Source organism: Malaclemys terrapin, chromosome 20 (assembly GCF_027887155.1).
Source record: "Malaclemys terrapin pileata isolate rMalTer1 chromosome 20, rMalTer1.hap1, whole genome shotgun sequence".
Taxonomy (NCBI): Eukaryota; Metazoa; Chordata; order Testudines; family Emydidae; genus Malaclemys; species Malaclemys terrapin.
In genome coordinates this window covers 6,831,797-6,854,811 of record NC_071524.1, presented here as the reverse complement: position 1 = coordinate 6,854,811, position 23,015 = coordinate 6,831,797, and the positions used below count along the sequence as shown (strand labels likewise).

The 23,015-nt window shown below is 46.6% G+C and overlaps 1 long non-coding RNA gene across 1 annotated transcript; it reads left to right on the top strand.

Annotated features, from left to right (window-relative positions):
* Nucleotides 1–1,749: 1,749 nt before the first annotated feature.
* On the top strand, nucleotides 1,750–15,532 carry LOC128826404 (uncharacterized). The gene is made up of 3 exons (XR_008442836.1): nucleotides 1,750–2,027; nucleotides 7,456–7,907; nucleotides 13,185–15,532. It is a non-coding gene; the product is annotated as an uncharacterized LOC128826404 (long non-coding RNA).
* The last annotated feature ends 7,483 nt before the right edge of the window (nucleotides 15,533–23,015 follow it).

Genomic DNA, 23,015 nt, shown 5'->3' with positions numbered 1-23,015 from the left:
CTTTGAGTCACAAACAATTGTGGTTTCTTTATTTTAATTGGGGGACCTTTTTTGAATGCATAGTTCCTGGTCCAGGTTCTGGTGCATGTGTCCAGGAACCATAGGTTCAATTTACTATGGGGTATTGGACAGTATTCCACAATAACTTTTAGTATTGTTTTTGTTTTAACAGGCTTGTTCCATTGATATGCTAATTGTGGATAGCTCGAACTTTAGGTGGTATTTTTATAGGGACCTTTTATTTTAATCCCTATTTCCCAGTGGTTTGATATTCCTGCGGTGTGATAAGGTAAGCCTTAAGTTCCACTTTTTTTTTCTAGGAATACACATTGGTATTTTTTAAGGGTTTTAAGATTTGGCTAGTGTTTTGATTACACTATTTTATGAGGATTACCGGATCACAGGTAGGAATCCCTGATTTGTTGGCGGGGAATGAATTATTCCTTAAATATTGGCTTATAAGAAGGGCTGCATCTTCTCCCATGATCTCTCTAATTATCTGGGCACTAAAAGTTCCCAGAAGCAGGTAAAGCCAGACCTTACACTGGAGTCTCATTTTCTGTGGATTAAAATTGTGGTGGTTAAGCAGCGCCTCCAGTTCCAAGAAGTCCTTTTCTGCAGTTTAACTTGTGAAACATGTACCCATTTCAATTTTCCATCTTTTTCAATGCGGTATACCAATGGGCTAAGGTGGTCCACTAGGGAGTAAGGGCCTATCCATTTTGATTCCAGAGAGTGACCCCTTTTTCCCATTCTAAGGTACATGACTTGGTCCCCTATTTCCCACAAGGCTGCCTTTGTGGGCCTTTGGTTCTGAATTTTGTTGTTCATGTGTTCGATGGCCTGATTAACCCTATCCTGGAGGGTGGTTTTATCTTCTTGTAACTGTTTGAGCCATTGAAAATAATCATACTGGGTTATATTAGAGCTCTCTTCTTGACCCTGCACCAGGTAACTAGGATCAATCATTAGGCGCATTGGATGTCCAAACAGAATATGAAAGGGTTGGATTTTTGTTCTTAGTCTATTACTGGTGCAGATGGCAGCCAAAATCAAAGGCTGTTTATTTGGCCAGTCTTTTCCTGTGTAATTTACTACGTTCTGGAGCGCTTCCTTAATAGTGCGGTTCGTGCGCTTTACTTGGCCTGAGGACTGAGGCTGGTATGGTATATGGAGCTCTTGTTTAATTCCCAAGGCTTGTATCATTGTTGTAAAGATCTCTCTTACAAAGGCTCCCCCATTGTCAGAATCTATTATTTCGGGGGTGCCATATCTGCACACTACCTCATTAAAGAACTTTTTGGCTACCACCCTGGTGCTGTTATTTTTAGTGGGAAATGCCTCCACCCATCCTGAAAAGGGATAAGTTGTCACCAATAAATACTGGTGTGACAATGTATCCCATAATGCTTTATGGGAATATGACATAACTGGAATATGTTTTATGCTACATGTGCCATGTAACATATCTCTGTAAAGGTTATGGTCTACTGGATCGATTCATCTTATTTGTACACATATATCATTTTTGTATTTGAAGTTATGAATATTGGCTGTATACTTGCTTGATTTCTAAGGCTTTGTAAGGCATTTAGTCAGCTTCTTTAGAAAGGAATTTGCAAAGTTAAGTGCCCAATCAAGAAAGCACTTAAGGAACAATGGATCTTGGAATGCTCCAATCCACATAAGAAATCTACTTGAGAACGTTCAAGGTAGCATGTGAACAATGGCTGCTACCTGTAGTTCTGAGTCACGCATGGACATGAGCCTTGCCCATGTGACTCCAAAACTCTATCTTGGAGTTGGACTTTGCATAGGAGAGAGGAGAGGGACTCCACCAACAAAAAAAGTCTATTTAAATCCGTGGGAGACCTCTCCATTTTGTCTTCAGCTGGCTAAAGAGAGAGCCTCTCCACCCCCAAGGATACCTGAAAGAAACTGGAACAAAGGACAATAACCACAGGGGGTGTGAGTGATTGCTGGACCCGGTCTAGAAGGAGACTTGTCTGTAAAAAGGAAGCTTACTGGTGAGGTTTTTATCTGTACTCAATTGTATTACTGCATTAGACTTAGATTTGAGTGTTTTATTTTATTTTACTTGGTAATTCACTTAGTAACAATTCTGTTACTACTTGGAATCACTTAAATCCTACTTTCTGTATTTAATAAAATCACTTTTTACTTATTATTTAACCCAAAGTATGTATTAATACCTGGGGGGGGGGCAAACAGCTGTGCATATCTCTCTATCAGTGTTATAGAGGGTGAATAATTTATGAGTTTACCCTGTATAAGCTTTATACAGGGTAAAACGGATTTATTTGGGTTTAGACCCCATTGGGAGTTGGGTATCTGAGTGTTAAAGACAAGAACACTTCTGTTAGCTGCTTTCAGATAAGTCTACAGCTGTTAGGGGACGTGATTCAGACCTGGGTCTGGGTTTGCAGCAGGCTAGCGGGTCTGGCTCAAACCAGGCAGGGCACTGAAGTCCTAAGCTGCCAGGGCAGGAAAGCAGGGGCAGAAGTAGTCTTGGAACATCAAGTGGCAGCTCCCAGAGGGTTTCTGCGATCCAACCCATCACAACTGGAATCCTTTCTTACTCTTTGGTAATTTATTACTAAAATCAATTTGAACCCTGTGCCATGGCCCAAGCCTTCATTGGTGCATCATGGGTTGCCAATGCAGAGGACGAGTCTTGTCCTGAGCGCACCACATACAATTTCTCACCCATGTTTTAGCATCATTCTCCATACACTCCCATTCTGCTACTTGCTTTAACCTTTTTGAAGTCCCTTCCACTCCTTTATGCATAAACTCCTGGGTTACTTTAAGTAACTCCTGTCTCTCTATTTTTTCTGAAATTCGGTTAGAGCGGTCTGTAGTGCCATCTGTCGGCTCAGATGTGTCAGCACAGACACCCCTTTTCTGATTTCTAGTTACAACTGCTATGTCATGCTGTTGCGCTATTGTATCTACCCGATTATTCCGGGTGGCCTCGATTACCCGTTCCTTTACTGTGTGCCTTTACATGTCACACCTTTAACTGTTTAGGGTTCCGTGTTACCCACTGGTAAATCCATTTCCATTCCTTTGAATATGCAATATCCTTTTCATCTGCTGCTTTTCACCCATTCCTATACCAATCATGTATCCAAATTTGTATCCCCTTTACACAAAAATCACTGTCAGCATAAATATACATGGGCTGTGGGGAATTTTCATATTGCCTTAAAACCTGATAAATTGCGTGGCACTCAGCATGCTGGGCGGATCTAGACATCCCTGAATGATTTCCTCCTTTAAATTAATGGCAGCGTATTTTACACATCTTTTCCCTTTTACTACCATTGCACTCCCGTCAGTGAGTGCTTTTTTTGACCTACGGTAGCTAATTCTTCCAGTGGGGGTGCCTCTACCAAGGCAATTCTTTGCTCCAGAGTGACCTCTGGACATTCATGTCGGTTTCCTTTTTTAATCAGGGCATGTGTTAGCAAGTCCAGCTTGGACACCGTTTCTGTAGTCACCCCTCTGTTGACTAAGATAAGCGTCCATTGAGCCATTTGGGTGTTTGAGACTTTACCGCCCATCAATCTCCCTGACAAAGTGTACTTGAGGGGAGTGTGGGTGCTTTGGATAGTAATAGGGGCTGTTCCTGTGAGTGGCTCAAAAGATTGTACTGCCCAGACGGCTGCTAGGCGCTCACATTCACAGGGATCAAAATTTATTTCTGCTCCTTGTATTTTCCTAGATTCATATGCTACTGGCACTAGCTTTCCCTCTTCAATATTTTGTAATAGTGTGGCAGCCAAGGCCATGTTATTGACTGCCAAATGAATAACAAAAGGCTGATTCATCAGGGAAATGCAGGGCTGGGGCTGAGAGAGCCTTCTGTTTTAAAAGTTCAAAGCAGAGTCCTGCTCTTTTCCCCCTTCCCATTCTGTCTTTATTTTTTAGCAGTTTCCACAATGGGTGAGTTATTTCAGCATATTTATAAATGTGTGATCTGAGAAAATTGAATCCTCCTAGCAGTATTCTTAAAGAGTGGGCGTTGCTAGGGGCCGGCATTTTTATTAGTGCCCTTACCTGTCTCCCTTCTTGGCCAACAACTATGCCCAGGTATATAGCCTGAGGTAGCACCAACTGAGCCTTGGCTAAAGCTACTTTGAACCCTATTTCCTGAATTCATGCCAAAACTTTTTTGTTAGTGTTTGAGTTTGTGCCTCAGTTTCCCCAAATATCAAAATGTTATCTACATATGAAAACACAAAAGATCTTTCTTGTGGACTCAACTGGTCTAACATATCCACAGCATGCCCATGGACAATAGCCAGGCTGTTGTGATATCCCTGAGGTAACCAACAAAAGGTCCATTGTTGCTCTTTTATTGTAAAGGCAAACCGATCTTGTGAGTCCGGATGTAGGGGTGTGACAAAGAAACAGTTGGCCAAATGAATAACTGAGAAATACTTAGATGTGGCTTGCACTTTTTGTATGATCTGTGTCATATCAGCCACAATAGAGGCCATAGGAATGGTGCCACTGCCCTTATTGATTCTTCTATAATCAATTGTTAGACACCAGGATTGGCTGTCTGCCTTTAGCACTGGCCACACAGAGGACTTAAAGGGTGAATTTGTTTTTCGAATGACCCCTTGTTGCTTTAATTCCTGGATGGTTTGCACCAGTTGGGCCTCTGCCACTCTCAGGTACAAGTATTGTTTTTGGGGCGGCACAAATTCCCCAACAATCTTAACATGAGCATTAATTTTACCGCAGTCTGTTTTCTTTTGAGTCCATGCCGAGGGGAATTTCAAGCGCCAAATTTCAACCTGTTGGGCTGTAAGTGCGGCTACTGGTCTCTCTCCCTCTTTTGTTAACAGAACACCCTGCCCAATTTTTCCTGAATGGGGAGGGGGAATTTCTAACTTCCAAAGGGTACCTCTAGGCATATCAAATACCACATTGTTTTTGAACAGTCGGATCCCAGAATAATTTCATCAACCATATCGGGAGTGTGGATTAAATCCCCTAATGTCTTAAATCCTTGTACCAAAAAGTGGACTTGGGTCCATTCCCACCCGAGACTAGGTTTCCCTTGAAAGGATTTCAAAGCTACTTGGTTTTTTTTGTTTGTTTGTTTTTGTTTTTTGCTTTTGGGGCTGTTTTGGACCCTGGTGGCGAGTATTTTCCATCAGTTTCTCCTTCAGATACACCACGTTTCTCATGCAGTGTGGCATTCTCCTCTCGGCAGCTAACCAAGCGGAGAAATGCCTCATTGCAAGCATCCCACTATAGCCAAATTGCAGCCGAGTCCATTTTTATCAGAATCGATGCCCTACAGACCAAAAGATATTTTGCCAATCTATTTTCTAAATCAACTATAGTATGTACATCAGCTAATGCTTGTCCAGTCCATGGGCTGTGCCCAAACTTTTGTAAAATTTTCTTAAAAGGAGTAGATTCCTGTACAAATGGTAATTTTTTCTGATCTTCTTGAGTGTTGTCCTTAGGGGACTCTTTTCGCCCGAACATATTTTCTTTATGAATCTCTTTTACCCTTATGACTTTTCCGTACCCACACTTGTGCTGGGACTTACACAACACAAAAAGACTATATCCACTAAAAACCCTGACAAATAGCTAGACCCATCCACAAACCAAATTTGTGCATTTTTCTCCTGGGCTTTCTGTAGGGTGAATCCTGATTTCACTGGCCACTCCACCTTGTTCTACTCTGGGAGAGAACACTCACGCTCTTGTCCTTGCACTACAAGGCCATATGGTGCAGGGAATAGAACCTTTCCCTTTTCTACAGTTATCCCTCGATTTACAAGGGCCACAGTCCATTGTGCCAACCTAGGATTAGATACCTGCCCTTCCTGCGCTTTTCCTGATATTATGTATCTCAATGGGGAATGTATTGTTTGTAGTATGACTTTGGATCCTCCAATGATATATTCCCAATGCTGCAAGGCCCACATTAAGGCCAAACTCTTTCTTAAAGGGGGTAAAATTTTGCTCCCTATAATTAAGTGTTTTGGACCCATAAGCCACAAGTTGTAACTTCCCCATGCTTTGTTTCTGCAGTAGCGCTGCTCCCAGTGCTATATCAGTACTAGTCAATTGCAGGATAAATGGTTCTCCCACCTTCGGGTATGCTAGGGCCGGGGCCTGAGCCAGAGCCTGTTTCAGGGTCAGCAATGCCTTTGTTTGATCAAGCCCTCACTCCTTCCCTTTCTTTAGGAGAAAGCACAGTGGGCGACTCTTGTCCGCAGGCATTTCAATGAAATCCCTCAAAGTTCAGGGTTCCCAAAAGGGCTCCTAAGGATGCTACATCAGTAGGGGTGGGAAGTTTTCCAATCAGTTCAACCCATTGTGCATCTGTGGTTCATCCTTCCTTTCCCAATATGAACCCTAAATATTTTATCTCTTGCTGTACCAGCTGGGCCTTGGCTCTACTAGCTTTAAATCTAGTATCCTGAATGATTTGCAACACATGCTCAGTGATTCTACCAACCTCCTCTCTATTGTCCCCTTGCACCAATCTATCATCAGCATAGGAAATTACTTTCTTTTGGTCTTCAGGTGTCAATTTTCCCCACATCTTGACCACATGGGAGTGACAAATTGCGGGGGCATTATGAAACCCCCGGGGGACCCTTGTAAAACAGAACTGTTGTCCCCTGGAAGTGAAACCAAATTTGTACCAAGGCTCAGGGTGTAAGGAAATGGCAAAGAAAGCATTTGCCAAGACTATTACTGAGAACCACTGTGCTCCTGCTGCTACTGCAGCAACTACTTCTTGGCACTTGGCCACTCCCAGGACAGTGGCAGGGGTTACTGCGTTTAGTGCTCTAAAATCCACTCTCATTCTCCAGGTCTTCCCATCCCCTTTTAGTACAGGCCAAATCGGGGCATTATTAGTACTAGCCATTTGCACAATAACATCATGTCCTAAAAATATTTTAATGGTAGAATTTATTCCTTCCTCTGCTTCTAACAGATACTTGTATTGGCGCTGTGGATGGGGGTCAGGTCCTCGGATTAAAACCTCTGCGTCAATTTTTCCACATTCTAATTTCTTTTTGGCCCATACCCTGAGAAACTTTTCCACACATAGGTCCCCTTCTTCTGCTTGCCCACCTTCTGGGGCCTTTATGGCCGCACACCTATGTATAGCATTAATGAAGGGGGTGGATGTTTCTGCTGGCTCTTCACTATTTGCCCATAGGAACCTGTTGGCTAAATCCACAATGAGCCCCCCACCATTAAGGTAAGGCATGCCCAATATTCCATGCTCCTTATCCACGTCTCCAGTTTGATCCCGCTTCTGAATACAATAATCTACCCATGATTCCCAATTTCTTTCACGGGTCAGGATCGGTCTCATGATAAATGCTTCCACTGTCTTCCCTGTGTATGATACTAGTTGTGTTGAATTTTTTGTTCCCACAGTGTCCTCAGGAAGCCACTGCTCTCCAAGCACACATACTGAAACACTGGTGTCAATTAACATAGCGGGGCATATTTGTTTCCCTAATCTCTGGTTCCCCGCTGCCCCAGAGGGGACGAGCCCCTCCGGACGCCAAAGTGGGTGGAGCCAGTGGAGCTTGCACCCGCCCCCTCAGAGGTAAGGACGCAGGACAGGAAGTACAAAAGCCCAACCCCAGAGCTCACTAGAGGTCCCACCGCCGAAGAAGCCAGACGCCTGTGGCCTAGCTCCTGGTTGGGAGACTCCTGCAGTTTGCGGCCAACCTGCGGACCGGCCAGACACTGACCAGACCCCGGGGAAGCTGTTAAGCCTGCCTGTGGCAAGTTACCCAGAGGAGCTGCCAAGCCTACCGCTCATCGGGTACCCAGAGGAGCCCATGGTGCTGGATTCCGTGGAAGACACCGTCCAGATGCAGGTACCTCTAGAGGGGGAGATAGGAAGTAGCCGGGGGCAGCCGATCCCAGTCTGGCTGCAGCACTGCCAGAGCCTATGACAGTGTGTTGCGGCCAGGATCCCCACTGACGAAGCAGCGGATCTTCTGCCGCTGCTAGGGCCCTGGGCTGGGACGCAGTGGAGTGGGTGGGCCTGCGTCCCCCCTGCCACCCAGCTTGTGGGTGGCCATCTCCCCCTCTCCCAGGTCCTTTGGAACCAGGACCTGGGCCTCCTAAACTTATTTGTCTGCTCCGCCCCTGCCTGAGGGCCTGAGCTACTGACTGTTTGTTGCCCTGCTCTGATCCAGGGCCTGGGCCTGCTAATATTGAACCATTTGCTCCGCCCCTGCCTGAGGGCCTGAGCTGCTGACTGTTTGCTGCACAGCCAGGCTAATGCCCCGACTCACCTGACCTAAGTAGCGAGGCAGCCTGGTTCCCCACCGCCCTGGAGGGGGACGAGCCCCAGCCAAACCCCCTACACTTCCCCATTCAGGTTTTCTACTTTCTGTTTCAGTTGTTCACACTCTCCTGCTTTTGCCTGTAGAGCCGTTGCATTCTGTAACGCTGAAGCCACACTGGCGCACTGAGATGCCTTATCCTGAGCCAAATTATCCTTAACTATATCCCACACCAATTTGTAATCCTCCAGTTGCCTTTCCTGGAGTACTACCAGGCTGGAGAGATTAGTGACAGCTTTCCATAATGCCCAGCCAGCGGCTGCTTTCATAGCCTTTTTCTTTGGTTTTAGCTTCATGCACTTACAGAAAGCTTCAAACCCCTTACAGGTGGAGTCAAGGGCATCCTTTCCCTGGAAAGAATCTTGTTCCCATGGGAATGGACCCCATTGGGCTGCCCATTTAGCAAGGAGGGTGGTTCCTCAACTAACCCCCACCCCTCCTGGGTCCTTTTCTTTATTCTCTCCTGAGTCCTTTTCTTTATTCCCTCCTGAAGCTAGAGTGTTCATTCTGTCAAGCAGGTAGCAGCCCTTTTTGACAAAATGGCACCTGTGTTCTGCTGTTATTACCTTTGTACGACTATTCACTGTGTGAGGCTCGATTGATTCGGTCCAAATGACCTTACACTGCCCGCATTCTCTCCACCAATTCGTTACCTGCACACATTAGGGTACCCCACCTTTTCCCAGTTCATAGGGTTCCAGGCATAACCCGGTTAATTTAGGCACCCCCACCTTTTCCCAGTCCGTAGGACTCCAGGAGAAAAGCACCAACCCTTACCCAATCCGTAAGGCTCAGGGCCACCCGTACCCAATTCGTAGGGCTCAGGGTGCAACTAATCTGGTCAATTTAAGTACCCACACCCTTTCCCAATACGTAGGGCTCCAGGTGCATACTACTTCTGCAGGTGTGCAGGACCTTTTACCAGTGAAAGAGTCTGACACAGTAATATTAACAATTACCAAGCAGAATACACATTAACCATACAATGCCATGCTCACCAATCCTGATCAGGCAGATGGACTTTCCCTGTTGGCCAGGCAAGGTTGGTCTCGTCTGGGTCCTAGTTGCTGCACATCACAGTCGTGCAGAGGATTATTAATAGCTCTGATCTTAGGCTGAGTCTTGGGGGTGAGATCTTCTTCTTCCTGGTCTTTCCTTCTTCTTATTCTTCTCTTCCCAGCTGGTCTCCTTCTTGGACCCCAGTGTATATAGTGAAAATTGAGTCTTGCTTAGCTATACCTTAGCCAATCATTTTACTGAAATCTATCTAACCAATCCTAATATTGTAACATAATTCTCTAACCAATTATACCCCACTACCCTAATTAACTTACACCTAGCAAAATTAATTATACAGCAGACAGAAACAATGAAAGAACCAGACAGAGAGCATACAGATAATCAATAGGGAAGTGGGGACCATAATGACAAGACAATAGGGAAATGAGGATTTCACAATCACAACTCTTGATAAGTGATTTCTGGACAGACAGGATGCTGTCAAAGTAAGTTTTCTTTAACCATCTTAAGATCTGTTTCTTTATCTGGTGATAGTGGGTGTTATTAGGACGGGGTCTCCTTCTTAACAGCCTGAGATGACATTGTTTTAATGTAATTTAGATGGAATGTGAGGATGTGACTTCCTGCTTCTCAGCTAATGGCTGCTGCTTGGCTGCTCTTTTAATCTGTCTGCAGACAAAGGCCTTAGGCTTTAGGCCTTACAATATGGCTGCAGACAAAGGCCTTATCCTTACAGTACCCCTACTATTCCTTCCCCAGTTTCCTCCCCTGGGCCCCCTCCTAAGACACATTCCTCTCTGCTCCTTAGGAAGGGTTCTATCTCTTGTTCAGCTGCAAAACTCTGCCAGCTAACAATCCTTAATAACTGACCACATCTCTACTGCCCCTGCACCTGAGGGCATGTTGCCTTCTGCTGGAAAGGAGCTAGTCTCAACCCCTCCCATACTTGGAAGCACCCTGCTTCCCTGTGTTACAGAGTCACAAAATCCTCACCCACCTCAGTGGTTTCTGAGATTCCCTGCCCCTTCCCTGGGCTCTCCTCTGGGATACACTGCTCTATGCTCCCTAGAGCTGGGTTTGTCTCTGGTTCAGCTGCAACCTGCTGGCAGCTAAGAACCCGGACACTTCTCTCCCTGGCAGGCATAACACCCCCATCTCTTCCTGAAGTGGTGTTGCCTCCAGCTGCCGTGCAGGAGTTGGTCTCAACCACTCTCCCACCTGGAAGCACATGGCTCCCCCCTGCTGTTGAAGAATCAAGGAGATGCTCTCTCCCATTCTCTCAGCAGTTCCTGAGACCTAACCTTTCCCTCGGGGGTCCCAGAATAAAATCACCTCCTGCTGCAGGCAAATACTTTAACCTGAGCTACACGGAAAAAGGAGCAGGTCAAATAGGGGTGTTCTATTACCCCTACAGTCAAAACACTTTCCAAACCTTCACAAACCACATGGATTTTAGCTAGTGGTACAAGGAATCTGCTTTTGCCCACCCCCACAATCTCTGCCATTTGGCCAGGTAGCGTACTGCCCTTTGGGACCACACTCTGCTTAACCAGAGAGATCTGGGCCCCTGTATCCCTCTGCCCCAAGTATTCCCTTCCATCAATTTGGACAGCCTTAACATGCTCCATATCTGGTTCTGCAGAAGCTAACCTCACAGAACCAATATGATAGGTTTCAATTGCCTGAGGGGTTCTGTGTTGAGGACAGCAGCACTAACATGAGCTATTGGTTGCCTGCTTCCTCCTAGCACAGGGCATTTATTCCTCAGGTGATCAGTGGAATTACACTGCTAGCACCTTTTGGGCTCTTCTGCTTTTACAGGAGATTTGGGATGAGAGTTACCAGTAGAGGAATGTTTTGGGGTAAGAGAATGTTTAGGCTCCCAGCCCCCTTCTCTCTTACCAGGGGCAAAATGGGATCCTCCCTTCCCACCAGTTTTAAACCCCTCTTTCTGTAGCCTGCCCTTAATAGATGCCTGATTCTGTTCAAAGGCATCCACAGATTTTACATCTTTGTCCCATAGTCACTGCTTTACTTTGCCCTTACATATGCTTAAGAAATGCTCTTGAGCAACAAGATCAAGCATTCCTTCAAAACTTGCCACCTCTTTACCCTCACCCATTTCCCCAACAAATCTTTCATTTTGTTTACATATTCCCCATTACTCATACCAATATCCCTCTTAAGAGTCCTAAATTTAACTCTATATGTTTCAGGGGTAATCTGAAAACTTCGTAAAACAGTATCTTTAAATTTACAATAGTCTAAAGCATCTTCAATTGGCATTCTATTTAATAGAGTTTGAGGTTTTACCAGTTAATTTCGCAGTCAGGGTAGGAACTCTCTTATCATCAGGGATTTCATGTAGTACACACAGCCTTTCGAAGACAGTCAGATATTCAGCAATATCATCCTCTTCACTGTACGCAGGACATAAGTGTTCCCATTTGTGGATTTTTGGAGTGATGGGAGTCGCTGGGGTCAGGGGTGTCTGGTTCTGCTTCTCTAGCAGGTCCAGTTGGTGTTTTCGCTCTTTCTTTTTCTTTCTCTCTCTCTCTCTTTTTTTTCTTTACTCTCTCTCTTTTTCTATTATCTCCAGTTCTTTCAGCTGTAATAATCTCTGGTGTTCCCTCTCCTTCTGTGCAACCTGTAGCCTAAAAAGCTCCAACTTTGCAACCGCTTCACTGCTTTCACTCATTTTCCTGCTTTCCTGTTCTTATTTCCCTTTCCCGAAATAAGCAAACAGAAAATAACAAAACTGTGACCTCCCCCTGACTGTTGTTAGCCACTGCCCTTAAGACTCACTAAAAATCACAAATATCAGTGGTTAAAGTGTGAATTCCACTTCGGGTAAAAAGTTGCACATACACCCTGCTTGCTGCACCACTGTGATGTTCCCCTCTGGTATTATCTGGACTGGTGATCTGCTAGGTCACTCCAAGCCTCGACTCTGGGAGCCAGCCTTACCCTGCTCTGCTGTGAGAACCCCCACTCCTGGGCTGTTCACACACAGCCTCTGGCATGTAAGCTACTCCTTGGACTGTGCAACCGAATGACACTAGCCAATATCTCCGGTCCCAGACACAACCCTACGAACCTCCATCATGCAGTGTCCAGTTATGCCCACTGGATGCTGCAACCTTATATGAGTTTGTCAATTTAACAAAGAAATTGATATGTACCAGGCTTGTTATCCCAAGGGGAGTCTCTGACACGCTTTAAACCGAACTCACTGATTCAAGTAGAATTAACAAACAAATTTATTAACTTTGATCAGCACTTCAGTCACTTGGTGTTGAGGTGTAAGTGGAAGAGAGAGGAAGAGCATGGCAAATGTTTCTCCCTTTCATCATGTCCTTTCTTCTCTCTTGGCTTTGCATCCCCCCTTCAGAGTCAGGTGATCACTACCTCACCGCAGTCCCAAACTGACCAGAGGAAGGGGGGTGACTCACTGGAGAGTCCAACAGATCCTTTGTTGTTGCCTAGGCCAGTATGCTTTGTTCCTGTGATGTTGGGCTGGGTTTGTTCCATACATGCCCTGATGAGGTGTGAACTGCCCCTCCACTTTAAGCCATGAGGACACATTTTCAGCCTCATAACTATATACATGAAATTACAACCTATAACATTACTATAACAACAATGTTCAGTACATCATGAGCCTTGTGAAGACACCCGACATGACAAACTTTGCATTAGATACCACACAATCATAATATAAGGGTGCTGGATGTTCCACCGAGGAACAGAATGTCACTCTCTGCCTTTCCTCCCACACCCCAGGGCCTGCTATGTCCCTTGGAGTCTGGCTTTTCCGCTCTGCCCTGGTTTTGCTCCTGCTGGTGTCTTCCCCAATCATCACCTGCATCCTGAAGAAAGGAGCCCCAACCCTCCCTGAGCCCCTGAGAACTAGCAATGGCAGCAAGGGGCAGCCTGGAGAGGACCCAGCAACGGGAGAGGAGTCGGTTATTGTCAAGGCTGTATCCCCACTTTGAACTTTAGGGTACAAAATGTGGGGGCCTGCATGAAGACTTCTAAGCTTAATTACCAGCTTAGTTCTGGTCCGCTACCACCATTCTCAAAAACTAATTCCCTTCCCTGGGTAGCCTTGAGAAACCTTTCACCAATTCCCTGGTGAATACAGATCCAAACCCCTTGGATCTTAAAACAAGGAGAAATTAACCATTTCCCTCCTTCCTCCCACCAACTCCTGGTGAATACAGATCCAACCCCCTTGGATCTAAAAACAAGGAAAAAATCAATCAGGTTCTTAAAAAGAAGGCTTTTAATTAAAGAAAAAGGTAAAAATCATCTCTGTAAAATCAGTATGGAAATTAACCTTACAGGGTAATCAAACTTAAAGAGCTCAAAGGACTCCCCTCTAGTTTTAGGTTCAAAGTACAGCAAACAAAGATAAACACTCTAGTAAAAGGTACATTTACAAGTTGAGAAAATAAAGTAAAACTAAGATGCCTTGCCTGGCTATTTACTTACAAGTTTGAAATAGGAGAGACTTGTTTAGAAAGATGTGGAGAACCTGGATTGATGTCTGGTCCCTCTCAGTCCCAAGAGCGAACGAACCCCCAAACAAAGAGCACAAACAAAAGCCCTTCCCCCCACCCAAGATTTGAAAGTATCTTGTCCCCTTATTGGTCCTTTGGGTCAGATGCCAGACAGGTACCTGAGCTTCTTAACCCTTTACAGGGAAAAGGATTTTGGAGTCTCTGGCCAGGAGGGATTTTATAGTACTGTACACAGGACAGCTGTTACACCCTTCCCTTTATAGTTATGACAGTTATATATGCCAGTGAGTAACTGTCATTTATGGGTGGGTGGTTCTGCTCAGACATTCAGCTGGGTAATTCCAGCAGCAATGTCTCTGGTCAGCCTGAAAGCATAGGTCTGAGTCCATGCCCCAGAGTCAAGGACACAAACAAACTTTGGACATCTTTCATTATTTGTATCCAGAAAAACGTTCCACTTCCTTGAAATTGCAGGGGGGAAATCCCACCTCTAACTGATAATTGGCCTCTAAATTGTGAAATCCCAGAATCATGTAGAACTACAAGGATGGGCCAAAATCATCCTCAGAGTAGGATACCGTTTGTGACCTAAATCATGGGTAGATTGTCTATCTGTGAGCAGGAGGAGATTTCTCATGATCTATCACTCAAAGGCAGCTTGAGCCATTCACTTCAGACTTTGCAAAATCCCTTAGAGGTGAATCTGCACATTGGCTGGACTCACTGATTTTTCCAGGCAAAGCAATGGGCTGAGGGCATGAGATGTACAGTTACATGGAAGCAGGATGCCTGGATTGCAGCATGGTTTAGCTGTGAGGAGGGGGTTTTGGAATCTAAAACCAGACCTTAAATCTCCCTTGGCCCAGAGCAGAGACCGGACAGCTTAAAATCTGGCCTGTTTGAATCTGGGTCTACTTTTGTGGCTCTGGCCTGTCGCTCTCCGAGAGCCACTGTCAAACTGTCCCACCTCTGGGAATCAGAAATGATGCTTCCGAAGTCCCTGCTGTAGCTGTAGGATTTGTCCAGTATTTTCAGAGCTGAGATTCCTCTGCCACCCAGATGCCTCCCTGTGCCATAGGGCAGAGTGTGCTCCGCAGCTGCTGAGATGTCTGGGGGAATTATCGGAGGAAGCGGTTAGAGGGTGAGCAGAGCTCTGTGCCTCTGCGGAGGATTGCCAGGAGGATTATCACTGTAATGATTTAGTTCATTCCATGGTGTCCTTGGCTCAGCTCCATTTCTTTCTCAGTCTCTATCCTCACCCCTCCCTTTCACAGTGTTTCATTCACAGATGTCCCAAGTCTTTTGGGCATCCAGCGACCTCAGCGAGAGATGTACTGACTAGGAGGACGCCAGCAACACTGGGCTGCGGGGGAGGCTGGCCTGGATTGGGAAGATGGCAGCTTCACCTCCTAGTTCCAAACATTCCACCCACCCTGGGCTCTTGCACTAGTGCGTGCGAGGGGCACATCCCACATTGCTGCTTCTACCCCCAGCAAGGGGAGGGCCATGCTTGCAGCATATGTCCTGACAGGCCTTTAATGGCAGGGCACGTTCTGAACAGGACAACGAGCTCATTGTTAATAAATGCAGGAAACACCTGGAACAGCATCTTTTATGAGCTGTGTTGCCTCTTTGTGGTATGGTTGTGAGCTGGCCTGTGTGCAACTCGCGGAGACACTCAGGGCCTTAAACCCAACCCTGGGAGTTGCTCTTCCTTTAGCTCAGGGAGTTGGGCTGTGATCCTGGGCCAGGCTGCTCTGACTTCTGGTTGTCCTGGCCCAATGAAGGCAGAGCAGTGCTGGGGTCCCATCGGAGGTGCCTGTTGGCATACTTCTTAGCTCTCTCATACATCCCAGCAATCGGACTGTGGCAAGGGAAGGGAGCAAGCCATCGGGCATCTGGAGCTGTGCTAGAACTGAGGGGTCACCTAGAACGGTTTTTAACCGTAACCACCATTAAATGCTGTTGGCGCCCCGTGGAGCCCACTAGACATATAAAATGATGAGATCTAAATTAGCTCTTACCACTCAGGAAAGAGAGTCATTGTGGCTAGTTCTCTGAAAACATCCACTCAATGTGCAGCAGCAGTCAAAAAAGCGAAGAGAATGTTGGGAATCATTAAGAAAGGGGTAGCTAATAAGACAGAAAATATCATATTGCTTCTATATAAATCCATGGTATGCCCATATCATAAATACTACATGCAGGTGTGGTTGCCCCATCTCAAAAAAGATATGTTGGAATTGGAAAAGGTTCAGAAAAGGGCAACAAAAATGATTAGGGGTATGGAACAGCTTCCATATGAGGACTTTTCAGCTTGGAAAAGAGACAGCTAAGGGGGGGATATGATTTTTTATTTATTAATGGAGATATCCTATCTCCTAGAACTGGAAGGGACCTTAAAAAGTCATTGAGCCCAGCCCAGCCCCGCCCCGCCCCCTGCCTTCACTAGCAGGACCAAGTACTGATTTTGCCCCAGATTCCTAAGTGGCCCCCTTAAGGATTGGGCTCACAACTCTGGGATTAGTAGGCCAAGGCTCAAACCACTGAGCTATCCCTCCCCCTTATTGAGGGATATAAAATCATGACTGGTTTGGAAAAAGTAAATAAGGAATTTGTATTTACTCCTTCTCATAACACAAGAACTAGGGGTCACCAAATGAAATTAATAGGCAGTAGGTTTAAAACAAACAAAAGGAAGTATTTCTTCACACAACGCACAGTCAGTCTGTGGAACTCTGCCAGAGGATGTTGTGAAGGTCAAGACTACCACAGCGTTCATAAAAGAACTAGATAAATTCATGGTTCCAGAGTAGCAGCCGTGTTAGTCTGTATCCGCAAAAAGAACAGGAGTACTTGTGGCACCTTAGAGACTAACAAATTTATTAGTATGGTATGCATCTGAAGAAGTGGGCTATAGTCCACGAAAGCTTATGCTCTAATAAATTTGTTAGTCTCTAAGGTGCCACAAGTACTCCTGTTCTTTTTGTAGATAAATTCATAGAGGAATGAATTAGCCAGGATGGGCAGGGATGGTGTCCCTAGCCCAGGAGTAGGAAAACTTTTTCGCCTGAGAACCACATCAGTGTTCCAAAATTGTATGGAAGGCCGGGTAGGGAAGGCTGTGCCTCCCCAAACAGCCTGGCCCCTGCCCTCTATCCCTCCTCCCACTTCTGGTCCCCTGATTGCCCCCCTCAGAACCTCCAACCCCCTCTGCTCCTTGTCCCCTGACCACCCCCTCCCGGGACCTCCCACCCCTAACCGCCCCCCGGGACCTCACCCCTTAACCAACCCCTCACCTGCTCCCTGTCCCCTGAATCCCCCAACCCCTATCAACACCCCCGCCCCCTCACAGGCCCCCCGGGACTCTCACGCCTATCCAATCCCCCCATTCCCTATCCCCTAACTGCTCCCCCCAGAACCTCCGCCCCATCCAACTGCCCCCTGCTCTCTGTCCCCTGACTGCTCCCCCAGGACCTCCTGCCCCTTATCCAACCCCCTCCCCCCCACTCCCCGCCCCCTTACCATGCCACTCAGAGCACCAGGATTGGCAGCCGCGCGGCCCGGCAGGAGCTCACAGCCCCGCCACCCAGAGCGCTGGCGGCACAGAGAGCTGAGGCTGCAGGGAAGCGGGGACAGCAGGGGCGGGGCCGGGGACTAGCCTCCCTGGCCGGGAGCTCAAGGGCTGAGCAGGACAGTCCCACGGACCGTAGTTTGCTCGCCTCTGCTGTAGCACCTGCTCATCCTCGGGCAGCTGTGAGCCTTATTGTGCAAAGTGAGGACATTTCCAGCTTTACTCAGATACATTTTCTCGACTCAGCACATTAAGCCTGGGTTTATAAATAGAAATGTCACACTGGCAGCTCACTGGAGACCTCTGATCAATGTGTAAAAAGCAACAGAGAGTCCTGTGGCCCCTTTAAGACTAACAGATGTGTTGGAGCATAAGCTTTTGTGGGTGAATGTTAGTCTCAAAGGTGCCACAGGACTCTCTGTTGCTTTTTACAAATCCAGACTAACACGGCTACCCCTCTGATACCTGATCAATGTACAGCTGCCAACAATAAAGCTAACACGACATTAGGGTGCATAACGATAGGATGGAGAATAATACAGAGAATATGCCTATATTTAAATCAGTACTTTAGCCCAGTCTGCGTGCAGTACAGTAGATTCATAGACATAAGCAGGGGCTGAATGAGCTCTCTCCTGACATCTAGTGGCCAACTGTGGGGAAAGACCCGAGGCGCAGACCATATCTATAGAGTGGATCTCAAATTTTTTGTATTGGCGAGCCAGTTCAGACAGCAAGCCTCAGTGTGACCCCCCCTTAAATTAAAAACACATTTTTTATATTTAACACTATTTTAAATGCTAAATTTCTAACCCTATTGTTTAAAACAAATTTACCTTTTCTCACCGCTTTTAAATTAAGACTAAAACACATTTTACTGAGTTATTATTATAAGCAGAAAAGTTATTTTTTTAAATAATTACTGTTTAATACTGGGAGAAGGGTGCGAAGAATCTTTGTCAATATCACTTTTCACAGCAGACTTAGTGCTCCATTGCCACCCTTACTTCTGTGCTGTTGCTGGCAGCGGTGCTGCCATCAGAGCTGGGCGGCCAGAGAGCGGTGGTTACTGGCCGGGCACCCAGCTCTGAAGGCAGCGCCACCGCCAGCAGCAGCACAGAACTGCAGAAGTAAGGGTGGCCATGCTATACCATGCTACCCGCACTTTGCATAATGTTTGACCTTTGCACTAAGAGGGGTGGCTATGGGGGGGGTACTAAGACAAATTTTGGGGTGGCGATAGCTCCCACCAGTGCCGCCCCACCTGTGTGTCTGACTGTTAAATTATAAATTGCTTTTTTTCGGGAGGGGAGGGGGCAATCTCAATGTTCTGACTTGTCTGCGGTTTAATGCAGCTCTTCAGCTGCTGAACGGTCGAGCCCTCTAATGTTGTCTCAGTCCCACCTTTTCAATCTCAAGACAACAAACCTGCATGCACAATAGTACAATCCCCAATTTCCTTACAGTGGTGATAATACAAATATATATATTTCATTTAGGAACAAGGATCACTGCATAATACATCTACAATACGTTTTGAAGTAAATGCACTATCTTGCGACGGAAAGGTGTATGTAATTGTTCTAAAATGCTAGATTTAAATTATATATTTTATAGCAGTTGCTCTCTGTTTCGCCCATGTACTCGCAACCCCATGTAATAACTTCACGACCCCTTCAGGAGTTGTGATGCACAGTTTGAAAACTGTTGGCATAGGCACCCCTACTCCCCCTAGGGGATCAGCAGACAAACCTGTTCTGCCAAAGGGATCAATTTTGCCTGGTTTGGGGTTATAATTCACTTTCGTATTGAATGTTGAAATGTTCTTTCCTTATTCCATGAGTAAGGGGCAGTAAAGGAACTTAGTCTGCCCTGATTAAGGGGGATCCCCTTACACTGAACCTCACTTGCTAACCATGAGGTAGGGATGCCAAATCCCTGCAAAAGGGAGGGGACGGGTTGTTTTGTGTTGTCTGCAACAGAGCTGATTGGGTTCAGTGGCGAGTTCTTGTTTCTGGTTGCTAGAGCAGAAGTCACTGGTGAGTAGGTCGAGGGGTTAGGCCTGAGACTCGGTGTGGGGACAGTGCTGCAGTGAAAGACAATGAAGAGGCTCTTAGTGAAATCATTGAGAGCGGGGCTATGTGGGGGCCCTTGGACCGTGGCACTGTAGAAGGGGCAGCAGCAGTAACAGCAGCAGAGCTGAGCAATGACAGAGCGAACAGATCGGAGGGAGGGATAGCTCAGTGGTTTGAGCCTTGGCCTGCTAAACTCAGGGCTGTGAGTTCAATCCTTGAGGGGGGCAAAAATCTGTCTGGGGATTGGTCCTGCTTTGAGCCAGGGGTTTGGACTAGATCAGGGGTAGGCAACCTTTCAGAAGTGGTGTGCCAAGTCTTCATTTATTCACTTTAATTTAAGGTTTCGCATGCCGGTAATACATTTTAACGTTTTTTTAGAAGGGGTCTCTCTCTCTAAGTCTATATTATATAACTAAACTATTGTTGTATGTAAAGTAAACAAGGTTTTCAAAATGTGTAAGAAGCTTCATTTAAAATTAAATTAAAATGCTGATCTTACGCCACCAGCCTTAGGGGGGTTCAGGGCAGAGGGCAGGGTGTTGGGGGAGGGACTCAAGGTCAGGGCAGAGGGCTGGGTGTGTGGGGGTGCAGGGCAGAAGGCTGGGTGTTGGGGGGAGGTCAGGGCAGAGGGCTGGGGGGTGGGGGTGCAGGGCAGAAGGCTGGGTGTTGGGGGGAGGTCAGGGCAGAGGGCTGGGTGTTGGGACGACTCGAGGTCAGGGCAGAGGGATGGGGCTGTGGGGGTGCAGGGCAGAGGGATGGGTGTGTTGGGGTGGGGAGGTGCAGGGCAGAAGGCTGGGTGTTGATGGGGACTCGAGGTCAGGGCAGAGGGCTGCGGGGGTGTGGAGGTGCAGGGCAGAGGGCTGGGGTGCTCGGCTCGTGGGGGTGCTCCCAGCCCCCTGCCCTGAGCGGATCATGGCAGGGGGCTGGGAGGGATATGCCCTGTTCCACCCCCTTCCTCCAGGCCTGTCCCTACCTCTCTCTGCCTCCTCTACGGAGCAGCGAGCACGCTGCTACTCGGCTCTGCTCCTCTGGGAGGAGGAGGGGCCGGAATGCACCACGTTGTGCGAAGAAGCGGGGGAGGAGGGAAGCTTGGCTGCCGCAGGACCAAGCTTCTGCCTCCTGCCCCCGCAGGGGAGAGTGGTGGGCAGGGGGCTGAGTGGGGCTGGGGGCCGGGACACCCCCCCACCGCTCTCCCCTGCGGGGGCAGGAGCCAGAAGCTTGATCCTGCGGCAGCCAAGCTTTCCTCCTCCCCCTTCTTCCCCCAGCGTGGTGCATTCCGGCCCCTCCTCCTCCTCCTCCTCCTCTCAGTGGGCAGCAGCGTGCCACTCAAAATCGGCTTGCGTGCCGTGTTTGGCACGCCTGCCGTAGGTTGCCGACCCCTGGACTAGATGATCTCCTGAGGTCCCTTCCAACCCAGATGTTCTATGATTGTAGCAGAGTTAGCAGCAGCCATGAGCCAGCTGCCGAGGTGCATGGCTGCAGCATGATGCTCAACGTTGGTGGGAAAGAGGGGCAAAGGGGAGGGGTTTGACCCAGCCCCACCCCTACCAGTTAAACACACCTGTCCCCTGGTACCAGGCACACCCCAATGATAGAGGAACTAGAAAAGGGTCCTTAAACCTGACCAAGCCAAATGAAACATTCCACAACAGCACCCGAAAATGTTTTGAGAAAAGTACAGCTCTGAAACAGACACAGGGCACAGATTTAAAATCCTCAGCACCAGGGATATTTGGTTATGATTTCAATGCACAAGGAAACTCCCCTTCAATAAACAGAATATGCGCTGCTCAGAAGATTATTAGAAGTCTTTAGGATTAGTCTCTTGAGGACAAATCAGTGAGATACAGTGCTTGATTTGTAATGAAATAGGTGCCCAGGCTCAAGCAATTTTTTTTTTACATTCATAACTGATGCAGCAAGCCCAAAGATGCCGGGGTTATGAACTGCCAAGCCTAGAGGTGCCAGGGCTCAGCCCTGGCAAGCCCTGGCACAAATTAAGCACTGGCGATATGACCATTCAAGTCTAGAGAAAGACAAGATGCGTAACCTGATGAAGAGCTTTGTGGAAGGGAATGTCTCTACACACAGCGCTGCAGCAACGCAGCTGTACCAATGCAGCTGCAGAGTGACTAGTGAAGATGTCCTAAACCAACAGGAGAGCTCTTTCCCATCGATGTAAAAATATCACCTCTGCAAGCGGCAGAAGCCATGTCGATGGCTCTCTCGCTGACATAGCTCTGTGCACACAAGCGGTTGGTGTAACTTATTTTGCTGGGGGAGGTGGAATATTCACACGCCTGAGCAACATACGTTTTGCCAATATAGGCTGTAGTGTACACATAGCCTAAGCCTGAAAGCTTGTCTCTCTCACCAACAGAAGTTGGTCCAATAACAGATATGACCTTTCCCACCTTGTCTCTCGAATATCCTGGGACCAACACAGGTACAACAACACTTCAAACAATACTAAATCCTACATACGTTTTTTAAGATGCCTGACTGATCTGTGGGAGAGATTGTGTGGAACACTCCACCATGCAGCTGTTTTCTATCTGCTAATATGCACAGTACATAATAAAGCATGATTTTTTTGTTAAAGTCTATTTTCGTTACTCTTTCAAAAAGTCGGTGGGGGAGAGTTCTGGTTGTTATTGATATAGGAAAGTCACCATACAGATGTGGGGCTGCAGCCTTTTCCATGAAGATTACATCAGTATTGGCTATCTCTGCCTAATTTCCAATTCAGGTGGAACTTTCACATTTCAGTTTCCGTTTGAGATGTTGCTGATGGGGTAAGAAACTTCTTTACTTCTTCAAATATGCCCTTTATACTTAGGTTATTTGAAACATTTTTCAGGCGATCCTGAAATTTAGCTACCAGGACATTCTGCACTATTTCCTGCACATACTTTTCCTCTTTTGAAATACATATTTGAGTTTCTTCCTCTAGTATGCGCTGGCTATCTTCTTGCGTTCTTCTTTATCATTGCAGCAGAACCAAATTGGGTAAACTGCATATAGGCAGTAGACAAATATGATAACAAAAAGAGCAAATAGTCCAAAAACCTGAGGGGGGGGGAACCAAAGCTAGTTATTTTCATGGGAATTTTTCTCTATGCATCTTTAGCATCCCACCAAAATGGATATGGCCTCTGATATAAATTTAGCTACACAGATCTATTTACAAATCAAAAATCTCTTCAACCAGATTTTGGGACAGGTAATGGTGGAATCTTTCAGTGTTACTAAGACTGATGGACAAAACTCAAAAGTTTTTGCGTTTGGATTTGGAAAACCCGCTAAAATTCTGTCTTCATTGCTATTTACTATTCTACCAAGCCTTGTGTCATCTGCAAACTCTGTCAGCAATGATTTTATATTTTCTACCAGATCATTGATAAAGATACTAAATAGCATTGGGCCAAAAACAGATCCCTAC